Source organism: Papio anubis, chromosome 19 (assembly GCF_008728515.1).
Source record: "Papio anubis isolate 15944 chromosome 19, Panubis1.0, whole genome shotgun sequence".
NCBI lineage: Eukaryota > Metazoa > Chordata > Mammalia > Primates > Cercopithecidae > Papio > Papio anubis.
Window position 1 is genome coordinate 6879796 of NC_044994.1, and position 13553 is coordinate 6893348.

Consider the following 13553-nt stretch of genomic DNA (forward strand, 5'->3'; position numbering starts at 1 on the left):
ATTACAGGCGCCCACCACCACACCCGGCGGCTAATTTTCGTATTTGTAGTAGAGACAGGGTTTCACCATGTTGGCCAGGCTGGTCTCGAACTCTTGAGCTCAAGTGATCTGCCCTCTTCGGCCTCCCAAGGTGCTGGGATTACAGATGTGAGCCACCATACCTGGCTAATATATTTTTCTTAACTGACTAGAGCACAGAACACAAATCGTGTGTGTTTGCACTTACGAATTTCTATGATCATTGTTCCTAGTTTAAAAACTTCATTAGCAATGGGGTTTATATTTCTTTTTACAGTAAGAACACGAAATTATGTTTCTACAATGCCCAGTCTCACCTAAAAAGCAAGTTTTCATTCTCGGTTTATGGTAGCCCATGACAAACCAAAAAGATCATTTTGGATGTTAATCCTGCTAAATTATTCAATTTCTTGCTGAAAGCAACAAACTAATACTTATTTTGTACCTACTAGCTATTATTTGCATACTAGGGTTTATAAACAAGGCATCCTATGAAAGAACATTTCATTCAAAAGTCACAATACATAGTCTTCAATTGCCAGCTACCTTTATTTGTAAGCCAAAATAAATTATTTAATACAGTCCTCCCAAACCGGGCGACAATGCTTTGAGAAGGACCAAAGTTGGCCAGTAAGGCCATAAGTTCCATGAGGGCAGGATCTGCCCAGCTCCTATTTCCTGCTCAATTCCGAGCAGTTAGAACAGGGTCAGCAAACACTTCTTGCCACTTGGAAAGAGTATTATTTTATTTGGAAATGGTATGCAGGTACGTGTGAGTAGCAAAGTCAAGAGCGGGAAAGGGGAATGGGGGAGGTTGCAAAATCGGAGCGAGCAGCCGGACTGAGAGGGATTCTGAGGAGAAAGCCTTCAGACGGTGAACCCCAAGAGCTGGGATGAAGCATGGGAGAGCTACTGGGACATCTCTGCGAGGAAGCAGACTGGCAGGCAGGAAGTAGACAAGATTTGGGGGAATCCTTCCAAGGGAACAAATACAGAGAAGGACGCATCTAAAAATCCAGCCACAGCCACCTCCTTCCCACGGGAAAGCCCCGACCTCGGCGGGCCCAGCGCCACCCGGTTCCCCGGGGAGTGGAACCCGGAGCGAGGCAGGTGCGGCGGGAGCATGCGCGCGGGGCGGGCAGGGGGCGGCTCCCGCGCCCCCACCCCGCGCGTGCACCCTCGCGCCCCTCCCGCCAGGCACCGCCGGGCAGCGGCGCCGCAGCCTGGGCTGGCGGAACCTCGCGCTCCGACTCGCCCCCCGCCTGTCACCCGGTTGGCGTTGCGGGCAGGCGCCGCTCCGCTGGGGGTAAGAAAGACGCCGCCGCCCGCGTGGGATGGTCGCAAGCCCGCGTGGGTGCCCACGGCCGCCGCCGCGCGGGGTGGCCCCAGTCCCCGGGCGGGTGGAGGGGCCTGCGCGACTCCCGCGGCGAGGGCCGGGCCGGGCCGGGCCGGGCCGGTGGGGGCGGTGGCTGTTGGGAATAGCCCCAGTCCCGGCCCAGGCTCTTTCTGTTTCTCTTTCGCAGCCAGGGCGCGCGCCGGGCTCCCCGCGAGAGGCGTTGCCTTACTTGTCGCTTACTTTGGACGGGCGCGGCCGCCGCAGAGCCCCGCGCCTCGAGCAGCCGCGAGGGCAGGGTCAGGGTGCCAGGCGCGGCTACCTGGGCGCCCTAGAGCCAGCGCAGCCCGGGGCCGGGGGAGAGGGACGGGACGGGACTCCCGAGGGCCCCAGCCAGTCCTCCAGCCACGGAGCGCCCGGCGGTGGGCATTTGGCTTTTGTTTCCTCTGGGGCCGACGGCCCCCGTCTGCCCGCATGACCCCCTCAGCCGACAAGTGTCCTGTGCCCGGACAGACGAGCGCTACATCCCTCCGCCCGCTTTCTGCCCTTGTCCTTCTCTGCGAGTTCTGCCCAGCCTCGGGAGCGGGAGCCCAGGGAGTGCGCGCAGGGCGGGCGAGCGCCTGGCCAGCCTGGGACGGCGGCTCCCAGGCTCCTGCCACCGCCTGGAACTGCGGGGGGCGCCCCGGCCACGGTGGCCCTCGCCTGCTCTCCGGGTCTTCTTGGGCCAGCTTGGTCCCAGGTGGACGCGAGTCGAACTGGGCACACCTGGGCCAGCGCCGCAGTTACCTGCGGGATTGGTGAGAGCGTTTTCGCGAGGTCGAAAACTCCGGGTGGGTTTTGTCCCCTGCCTTTGATCTCCCTTAGTCACTGGTTAAAGTGCGAAGTGTGCTTTATTTTATATATGCCTTTAGAGGGACATTGTTAATGCGCCAATGCCCCGAGGTGGAACTAAATAAAGGGAAGGCCTGGTCATTGTTACTGTTAAGACTGCTGTACTTAATAGCCAGAGGAAGGCAGCTGGTCACCACGACCCCCCTGGCCATTCCCATACTGAAGACTCCCTCTCACTTCATGCTTGTCTGGACTCCACTATGACTTGCTAGTGGCCCATCTTCTGGATCCCTCTGTTGGAGCTGTTTAGAAGACGGTTGTGGCAGGCTCCAGTTTCAGTCCTTGGCTGAAATAAGTGTAGTGTGGCTCTTCTGTTTTCTAATCTCTGTCACCTGGAAGACGGTTGTGGCAGGCTCCAGTTTCAGTCCTTGGCTGAAATAAGTGTAGTGTGGCTCTTCTGTTTTCTAATCTCTGTCACCTAAAAAGGTTAAAGTGACAAACAGGTGGTGGGTACGGTAGAGTTGTTTTTGGTGCTTGGTAACATGAAAAACTTGGAATGCATTTAGCTCTTCGAAAGATGCTGAAACGGACAACTTCAGTTATTCCTTATGTTACTACAGAATTAGGAGAAATGGTTGAAAGAGGAGAGGTTTTTTTCTTGGAGTATCCAAAGGGATTGGATTTGACTACACTGACTTGGTGTGTAATGGTCGACTAGGAAGGAAGATGAACATAACACTGCTATTAATTATGCTCTTAGATGTGAGGCCACATTGAGGATGCGATGCATGTAACCCTTGATTGCAGAATCACTTAGCACTTTGCTGCACAATATTGGGGTCACAAGAAATATTAAGCTTGGTTAACCTCTGCAGTGTGCTCTCACTCCATTTCCAAAGAAAGGGTATTGGTGCGAAGGTGATCTGGTGAAGACAGAGGTAAAGAAAGTGAAGGAACTGTGTTAACTTTCGCTTTTTAAAAAATTTATTTTTATTTTTTAGAGATAGGGTCTCACTGTGTCACCCAGGCTGAAGTGCAGTGGTACCCTCATGGCTCACTGCAGCCTTGACCTCCTGGGCTCAAAGGATCCCACCTCAGCCTATGGACTGGGAGGATAACTGTGCACCACCATGCCTGGCTAATTATCTAAATTTTTTTGTAGGGATGGAAACTCACTTAACTTTCACTTTAAAGAGAAGTAAGTTTGCATATTTGAAAGCTCATCATAAGAATCTTCGGTGCTCTGTATCATCTGTGTAACTTCACTGCAGTACCTGTGTGGTTTTATCTTAAACTACACTTCTTATTCCACTTTGGTGGTAATAAGCCTCTTTAGCTTAGCATGGGACTTGACACGTGGGTAAGTGCATGCTCAACAAATACTCGTAGGACTGAATCCATATATGAGCAGACAACTGCTGAGCAGAGGCAGAAGGTGATAAAAAGCAGCAGTGAGGGAGATCAGGCTGACTGTGAAGGAAGATTTGCAGATGGAAAGCCCTGGAATTCTTCCTATGAAGAACAGGCTGACCTGAAAGCCACTTCCAGGAGGTTGTGTAGGAAGCACCAGCACCCAGTCTGACCAAGGAAGCAGAGGCCTTCACCCCTCCTTCCCCCATCACTCCTTCAAGTGGGTCAAGGTTTCCATTCTCCAGAGAGCTGAAGGAAGGTTTGAAAATCACCATTAGATAAGTGTTCATTCTTTCAGTTAATTATTTTAATTAAGAAAGAATGCTGCTGCTGGTGAAGTGGGGGCGTGAGCAGGAAAGGTAGGTTTGGTGGGCTGGAGGCAGGGTGGAAAGGATAAATTCTGTTTATACAACATTGGATTGAGAAAACCAAATACCGCATGTTCTCACAAGTGGGAACTAAATGATGAACACACTTGGACACATAAAGGGGAACACCACACACTGGGGCTTATCAAAGGGTGGGAGGAGGGAGAGGATCAGGAAAAATAACTAATGGATACTAGGCTTAATACCTGGGTAATGAAATAATCTGTACAACAAACCCCCATGAAATGAGTTTACCTATGTAACCAACCTGCACATGTAACCTAACTGAAAATAAAAGTTAAAACAATGCGTTTATCAAATTACTCTACTAAAATATTATTTTAGGAATGCTTATATCATGTATTAATATATTATAGAAAATATATTTTGGTAAAAGCAAAATGGTTTTGCATTGCGAAAAACTAAACATATTCTTTGGCTCATCCTTAAACAACAGAAAACCATTGAATTGAAAACCATTGAAAACCCTGAAATGGCTTTTCACTGGAGAGAGAAACTCTGATGTTGGATCAGGGGAAAGCCAGTTAGGAAGTACTCAGCGACTATGGGGGTGATCCTAAAAAGCGTGTGTTAGGGTGAATAAACTAGCACTGAGAGAAAAGAACAGTTCCATGACTATGGTCCATGCCCAGGAAAGGAGTCAGTGAGAGAAACTAAGAAGTAGTCTGAGGGGGAGGAAAACCAGGTGTCTCAGTCACAGGGAAGCCAGTGGAGAAATAAGGGAGGGAATGCAGGGAAGGCATGGTAAGTCTTGTCAGTTGCCAATAAAAAAATAGGAACTGAGAAGATGTAGTTGAACTTGGCTAAAAAGAGGTGATCTCAGTGGTGACACATCAGTGCAAGCTGTGTGTAAATGTTTTGCTTTCTGTTTGAGGAATACAGATGTCCTCCTTTCATTCGAATAGCATTTTACACTTTACAAAACATTTGCATCTTGTAGCATTGGCAACAATATTTTGAGGATAGTTTATTATAGGAACATACCTCCAATTGAAGAAAACTATTTAGGTCCATTAAAAAAAAACAACAATGCACTGTTTACTACAGTGAATAACAGCAAGCAGTATAAATATCAGCATCTTGTACTTAAGCAAAATAAAGCAGAACAATGAAATTAGATGCTTGGGGGAAATGAAGCTTTTCAGTTCACTCATACACATATAATCTTTGTTTTAAGCATTTGCATGAATTTTTTAAAGGATAGTGCTTTAGGATAATTATCCGTATTTTATTTTGCAAATACAAACAATTTTTTCCACGGTAGCAATGGAAAAGTGAAACCTTCACTGTGAGCCCATCAGAGTTGTCACAGCTCTGTTCCCTTGACCTATGTGAACCTTTTGGAGATGATGTCGCAGTAGCGGCGGCCCTGCTCAGTGTCACCTGGTGAACCTTCTTCATTTTGTGTTGATCTGAGCTCATATGGGAAACATTCTCTTAATGAGGCTGGAAGTAATGAGGCAAGCTCTGACAATGCTTATGTATCCCTCCTGAAGATGGATGTGAAATGATAAAAGTGTGGTTGCTGCCACAATTAATAATTGATTAATAAACTGTTTGAAAAGTATCAGGTGGGGACCTCAGGAGATGAACAGCAGTGCATGCATCTCATTTCTTTTCACTGTAACTAGCCAGAGAGAATGTGTTTAACTAGAGGGACAAATAGAGAGTACAACACTTTTACATTTTGGTATGTAAGCAAGCTATTCTGATAGCTTTTAAGATGATCATGACAGGAGCTTTTTAGATTAAATCAGCATTGCTCCAGTCCTTTTTTTTTTTTTGAGTGAATTGAGGAACGTAGGGGTGAGGCATTTTTTTCGGATATCCACTTTGTGTCACTTGTGTACTGTGTGTATGGGGGTGACTATGCAGACATGACGCCTGCCTTCATGGAGCTTGTAGTCCAGTGAGAGACAGGTAGCAACTAATCAGCCAAACATATGGAAGTACAGACTTTAAGTAACCCTGAAAAAGACCCACATGAGTGCCTAATGCAGATTTGTGGGCCAGAAGAGGTGCCTGAGGATGAGTAGCTGCTAGCCAGGTGGGGAATGGAGGCAAAAGGAAGTTCAGGCAGAGAGAAGCCCCTGAGGCGGTTTGTAGGGAAAGAGCTTGGTGCCCTGGAGGAAGGAGAGAAGACCCCAGGCAGGAGGGCAGGGCCTGGGTGGGAAATGGCTGGAGGCCCCCGGAAGGCCTCGTTGAGGTCTGTGCAGCTTATTCAGACCGGTTAGGATACCATTGCAGGTGTCCAGTTGGGAGTCAGGGAGGTGACCTTGGGCTGGGGAGTGGGGCATGGAGGTGGGTAGAAGTGGAGGGACTTGAGTATTTTGGAGGTGTAATTTACAGAATTGCTGATGGGTTAGAGGGTAGGCAAACGGGGAGATTCCAGGATTACTCCTTTGATCTCTAGCACGAGAAGCGGAGTGAATTTTGGAGATGGGGAAGACTGGGGAGCAGTGTACCTGGTAACTTTGCTTGGATCATTTCCCCAGTGTGAGCCCTAGGGGAAACAGGTTATTTTTAAGGCGACAACTTGGTGTAGTTGTGGTGTGTGTCAGGCACTCAGCACTGTGCTAGGCAGATGGTTTTGGAGCTTAGCAAATGTGGGCTTTTCCCCTTGTCTGTGATGATGGGTTTTAACATTCTGCTTAGGCACTAGGCCTAATAGCCCTCCTGAATTTGAACTCCCAGTCTGTCTGTACATGGGCACATGCCCCCAAACACATGCAGTCTTAGAGTGTGCCATCAAGAGCCTCTGTGGTAACTTCTCAGTCCTGACCAGACGGTCTAAATTATTGGAGGTGCCGAATGGATCATTTTTATCTCATTTTCCCTGCAGCATGGAGCCCCAGCACTGATCCTGACATTGGGACCTTCCAAACTCCCGAAGGGTCAATGGTTCTGTAATTATGAGCCATTGCTTAATTTTCATCCTTTCTTCTTTTGTGAGTACTTCCCGGAGTGACAACATATGAAAAATAGTATTTGGTCATTATTACTGTTACGATGATTTATTTCTAAATAAAAATCAAGGACCAGATTATAGCCGAAATTCCAGGCCTGTATGGGATGTAGGTTAGTGCTGATGCCAATCAAAGCCCAGTTCATAGAAGAGCAGCTGTCTGACTCCTGGCTTTGATTTTCTAATCTGGTTACACCTGGTACACTCACTTGGTGCTGTGTGGCAAATGGGTTAAGATCTAAATCCAGGGCCAACAATTTGGATGTCTGAAGGAAAGTAATAGGGGAAGTAGGCAGACAGAAAAAAATTCAGAGTTCATTTGGTCTCACTTTTATTTTTATTTTCCTTACCTTTGAAAACTGGGCGAGCCTTGGCATGGTGGCTCACCCCCGTAACCCCAGAACTTTGAGGGGATGAGGAGGGTGGATTCCCTGAGGTCAGGAGTTCAAGACCAGCCTAGGTAACACAGCAAAACTCCGTCTCTACTAAAAATACAAAAATTACCTGGTGTGGCATGCCTATGATCCCAGCTACTCAGGAGGCTGAGGCAGGAGAATTGCTTCAGCCCAGGAGGTGGAGGTTACAGTGAGCCGAGATTGCACAACTGCACTCTAGCCTGGGTAACAGAGCGAGACTCAGTCTCAAAAAAAAAAAAAAAAAAAAAAAAAAGAAAAAAAGAAAACTGGACATAGGTACTTGTCTACTATAAGAAATAGTGAGAAAATCCCCTTCGTGCTTTGGAGGCAGTAGTGAGTGGTGAAGACTGCAGCAAACCGTGGATCTTATATGTTCTAACGGCGGTGGCCATTATTTTAAAAATAAACAAAACTGCAGTTGGAAATCTGCAGTTTTAAAAATGTGGAGTCTCTGTGTTTAAAAATGCTGCTTTAAATATCTTAGGATACTGCTAAGAGAAATAGAATACGTCTGCTGACCAGATGCAGTTTGTGGTCCACAATTTATAAGCTCTTCGCTGGTGGGGTCAGCTATATACTTATCTGGATGTGCTCTACTTTTAGTTAGATTGCTTTTCTTATTTACCATGAATGTGGAGTGTGCACAAACACACTGGCTTCTTGTGCTGCTGGTCCTGTCATTTCAGTGTGACTTGATTAAATCTGGGAGTCGGGAGTGGGAAGCTTGGCCAAGCCTGAGACTCTGTAAGCACATCCCGGTGCCAGGTTGAGAACAACGCAGACTTTATAACACTTTCATTCATGTTTCTGTGAATGTTTTTTCACTGTGTTCCATTGTTTAAGTCGGCCTTTTTTACTCTTTGTCTAACGGTTTGTGCAACTCATGGACACCCTCCTTTTTGTGTGTTTGGAGGGGATGGTGTCCTCGTTCCCTGTGGGCTTTTGTATATTTGTGTCTGCTTTTCTTGTGAAGTTTGCTCCTAAAAGGAGGCTCCAAGCCTCCTTCAAAGTGAACTATACAGGCCAGGCGCAGTGGCTCACGCCTGTAATCCCAGCACTTTGGGAGGCCGAGGCGGGTGGATCACGAAGTCAGGAGATGGAGACCATCCTGGCTAACACGGTAAAACCCTGTCTCTACTAAAAATAGAGACACTGCACTGTCTCTATTGTCGTGCCACTGCACTCCAGCCTGGGTGACAGAGCAAGACTCTGTCTCAAAAAAAAAAAAAAAAAAAAAGAAAGACAGTGGACTATACATACTGTGTGCTTTCCTACCACGATGTGCTGTTGTCCACGATTGCTTTCTGAGGTGTAGAGTTTTACTTTTCCGTGTTCTCCAGAAAACTTGTTGGGTTGAGTAAGGGCTTTTTGCCATTTATTTCCAGAGCTTAGCAATTGTCTGGTATATGTTGGATGCCCAGTGAATAAAGGATGAGTGATTTTGTGTCAACTAGTGACAAGCTCATTCAGGAAAGAAATCTTACAAAATTCCTAACATTTTGGGATTCTGTGTATAGGCTTCTAAGACTTTGGGTTCTATTGAAAATTAAGCACTGACCTTTCAGCTGTTCATTTTATTATAATTATGGTCACATATCAAAGAAAATACAAAGGCTCTACTCTTTGTTTTATGGCAAAGAATATCCTTTAATTCCCTATCATTATAGCCTTTAGTCCTGGCCTTTGACATCATAAAGGTGAATTATTAGAGATGCCAGCATAGTACTTCCAAATCTATATTTTATGCACGCAATTTCTGAGAATGGTTAGAACAAAGACTTTTTTTCCCCTTTCTCTTCCAAAACTATAGCTTGCTGTAATTTTATTCCTAGTAGATATGTGACTGTTTCTGGGCAGCTTCACACATGCAGTTCAGCTTAGAAGAGGAATTGTTAAGGTTTACAGACCAAGAGCTCGAAGGAGCGTCCCCACTTGAGCAGTGCTGTGGTCTTTGTGTTTTGTGTGACTCGGTGATGCCCATCTATTTTATCGCAGTCGATCATTAGTAATCTTTAGGGCCATTTTATTCTTTTACTATGAGGACAAGGAGAATATAATTGTCTGTCTTTTCATAACGGGCTTGCATCTGTGTCCAAAACAAACAATGCCCATCGCTGTGGAGTAAAGGGCGAGAGAACAAAGAAAGGAAGCTGTGAAGGGTACAGTTACACATTAATCACCGTGATGCGCAAAGTGCGAGGTTAGTAGGCACGGCTTTGAAGGCTTTACATTGCATTTATTTCCAAACAAATTGTCTTTCAAGATCCTAGAACTTTCAGCCCAGAGTAGCTGTAACTTCCACCCTAGGCCAGCTATGGCTTAGGAAGAGGCTTCTGATGTCCCACATTTAGCAACTTTGTAAGTAAAGTGTATAACTTTACTTACAAGTACAGTTTACAACTGTGTAAAAGTAGTTACACATTTGAATTCAGCATTTTTTGAATTTTAGGGAGTTTAAAAATAATCTCATCCAGGGTTTCTCAATCTTGGTACAGTTAACAGGAATTTGTTGTTTCGCATGCTGTCCCATGCCTTGTAGGATGGTAAGCAGCAGTCAGTGTTCCTTGCCTCACCTCACCAGGTATCTGTAGCACCTCCCACTCCTTAGTTGTGACAACAAAAACTATCTTCAGACACTTCTTCCTGTCCCCTGGGGAGGGTTGGAGGGGTAGAATCACCCCAAGTCATGAGCCGCTGATTTAATCCAGCCTGGTTTGCAGATGATACATCAGAGGTCCGTTGCATTTAGCAGTGTTTCCAGGCTCAGAAGTCACTGTGTCAGAATATGAATCAAAAAGCACATTATCTACATGGAGGGAACTTTATCAATTCAAAATGCCTTTTCTCTTGTAAAATGTTCTAATGATAGTAGATGGTCCCTGTTGATTCTTTCTTGCCATGATTGGCTAAGTACAAGTGTTGTGATTGTTAATCAAACTGTGGTGAAGACATAAAATTATTAATAGCAGTTTGAAGATGATTTTGCCTGCATTTATCCATCTGAGTAACGGCAGAGTTGGAGCTGTGACTTGGCCTTCCTCATCCGGTTCCAGTCTACGAGGTTTTCTATGATGTCATGTCAACCTTTTTTTCATAGCCAGGTTTTGCAATAAAGTTGCGTTCAGTAGCTTGGCGAATTTCATTCTAGAGTAATAATTAATACTTAGTGCGCTTGCACAGTTGGAAATTATGAAGCCAGTAATATAGACAGCGGGTAAGTAAGAGTACATTCATTTATTCCCTGAACGCTTACTTAGTGTGTACTTTGGCCAAGGCTGTGGTAGGTCATGGAATGTAAATGATATTAGGAGGACCACACAGACTGGACCTGTTCCAGGAAACTCACAACCATGGACAAATTCAAATTTGAGGCTTTTTTGCATGGCAGTACAGGAGACTCACTGGCTTATTAATAGGTTTATTCCTTCAGCTGCATTCCTCAATACCTGTGATGGGTGCTGGCAGGAGGTACTCAGACCTTTCTCCTTAGAAATGCCTTACTATTCACAGTGCCACTGGGAGGGGCTGGGAGAGCTGTTTAGCGGGTCCTCGGGCTCAGCCCCTGTGTTTAGTGGGTCCTCAGGCTCAGCCCCTGTGTTTAGTGGGTCCTCAGGCTCAGCCCCTGTGTTTAGCGGGCCCCCGGGCTCAGCCCCTGTGTTTAGCGGGTCCCCGGGCTCAGCCCCTGTGTTTTAGGCCCGGGCTCAGGGCCTGTGTGTAGCGGGTCGGCTCAGCCCCTGGGTTTAGCGGGCCCCTGGGCTCAGGGCCTGTGTTTAGCGGGGCCCGGGCTCAGCCCCTGTGTTTTAGGCCCGGGCTCAGCCCCTGTGTTTAGCGGGCCCCTGGGCTCAGGGCCTGTGTTTAGCGGGCCCCGGGGCTCAGCCCCTGGGTTTAGCGGGTCCTTGGACTCAGGCCCTGTGTTTAGCGGGTCCTTGGACTCAGCCCCTGGGTTTAGCGGGGCCCGGGCTCAGCCCCTGTGTTTAGCGGGCCCCTGGGCTCAGGGCCTGTGTTTAGCAGGCGCTCAGGCTCAGCCCCTGGGTTTAGCGGGCCTTCAGGCTCGGGGCCTGTGCTGACACTGAAAGGGAGTAGTGTGCTTTCCAAAAGTTAGAGTGAGAATATCCTTGTCAAGGCCCTAAGTGACAGGCAGTATTGTTCTGCACCGCAGATGGCACCTCAGGAGATGTTTGTGGGGGCCGCAGAGCGGCAAGCCGCCTGACCTTCACGCCAGCTTCTGGTTCTGTCAGCTGGCTCATATTGCGCTCCCTCCAGAGACCATGTGTTATGGACGAAGGAGAAGTGCAAGGTTTTAATAAGTGCCTTGCGGAGAAGAGCTATCTTCATGGTTATATTATTTCCCTATTGTTTACGTGGCCACTGCTGGCATAGGGCGCAAAAGAGAGATCTGTTTCACTTTTTGGAAATTGAAAAATCTCTGTCCTTGCCTTTGCGTGTCCTAGTTGAGTGTTATACTGAAAGTGAAGATCATAAATTCACCAAAACATGTATGCCTTAGTGGATGAGCATTAAAAAAGTTCTTCAAGTTTTCCCTAGCCTAAGTATTTAAACATGTCAGCAAAAATAAAAATAAATAGCTAACTGGGTGTGGTGGGTCCCACCTGTAATCCTGGCACTTTGGGAGGCTGAGGTGGGAGGATTGATTGAACCCAGGAGTTCAAGACCAGCCTGGGCAACATAGTGAGACTTCGTCTCTTCGAAAAAAAAAAAAATCCGAGCATGATGGCCTGTACCTGTAGTCCCAGCTACATGGGAGGTTAAGGCAGAAGGATCCCTTGAGCCCAGGAGGTTGAGGCAGCAGTGAGCCGTGTTTGAGCCAATTCACTCCAGCCTAGGTGACAGAATGAGACCCTATCTCAAACGAAAAACTAAAATGAAGAAAAAGAAATTGCTTGTAAATTATGTTGAGATTATTTAATTTACTGGCTGCCTTGACATTTTCCTGATTTTTATCCAGTTTCCTTCAAGGTTTCCATAATGAAGGTCTCCATAGTTAAATAAAAGCACAGGTCTAGCTTATCCTTCTGTAGGATGGCACTTTTCTACAGGCCACGAGCAGCTTCTTGGACTAAAAATAAGAAATTGAGCAGAACAGAACAGAAATAGAGCTTTTTGTCTTCGTTCCCAGAGCATAAATTTCCCTGCTTCCTTGCCAGGTATACAAATAAAAGCGTCAGTGAATGGCTTGGGGTACACCTGTCCCCTATGCTCCTTTTTCACTTGCTTGTTAAACCTAATATGGAAAGAACCAAGATGGAAGGACGTTCCTGAGGTTCTATGGATCAGGGGTTTCAACTTAATCAGACTCTTTTAAAGAATCACTTCAACAGCTTTTGGGGGAACAGGTGGTTTTTGTTACATGGGTAAGTTCTTTAGTGGTGATTTGTGAGGTTTTGGTGCACCCATCACCTGAGCAGTGTACACTGTACCCAATGTGTAGTCTTTTATCCTCCACCCTCTTCCCATCCTTCACTGTTAGTCCCCAAAGTCCATTGTATCATTCTTATGCCTTTGTGTCCTCATAGCTCATCTCTCAGTTAGAAGTGAGAATATTTGATGTTTGGTTTTCCATTCCTGAGTTACTTCACTTAGAATAATGGCCTCCAGCTGCATCCAAGTTGCGGCAAAGCCCCTTATTTCGTTTTGTTTTATGGCTGAGTAGTAGTCTGTGGTATATGTATGCCACATTTTCTTTATCCACTCGTTGGCTGATGGGCATTTAGGTTGGTTCCATATTTTTGCAGTTGTGAGTTGTGCTGCTATAAACATGCGTGTGCATGTGGCTTTGTCATATAATGACTTCTTTTCCTTTGGATAGATACCCAGTAGTGGGATTGCTGGATCGAGTGGTAGTTTTAGTGTTTTGATAACAAATATTTGTAACATTTCTCTGAGTATCCTGAAATGAAATTAACAGGTAAATAACTTACCTATACATACTGTCAGAAAAGTGAATATAATGTGCATAAATAATACAATGGAAAAATATATGTAATTTATGATAAAATGATATGCACTTCAAAATGTTTGGACATGACTAACCTAGAGAATAAAATCAAGTAGTTGGATGCTTGTACCTGCATCCAATATATAGATTGCATCCAATATAATAGATTATAATAGATTCACCGTGAAGGTGACCAGTGAAAATACTTCATTGGTGGACTATGTCGGGGAGGGAG

General features: G+C 46.2%; 1 protein-coding gene across 3 annotated transcripts in view; it reads left to right on the forward strand.

Moving 5' to 3' along the window:
* Nucleotides 1-1210: 1210 nt before the first annotated feature.
* L3MBTL4 (L3MBTL histone methyl-lysine binding protein 4) overlaps nucleotides 1211-13553 on the forward strand; it is a 450027-nt gene continuing 437684 nt past the window's right edge. Inside the window, exon 1 of one of the 3 annotated variants that reach the window (XM_021929961.2) lies at nucleotides 1211-1324. The gene's annotated coding sequence lies outside the window, so the exon portion shown is untranslated. The remainder of the gene's footprint in view (nucleotides 1325-13553) is intronic. The other 2 variants (XR_004180024.1, XM_031658719.1) reach the window with 2 other exon arrangements.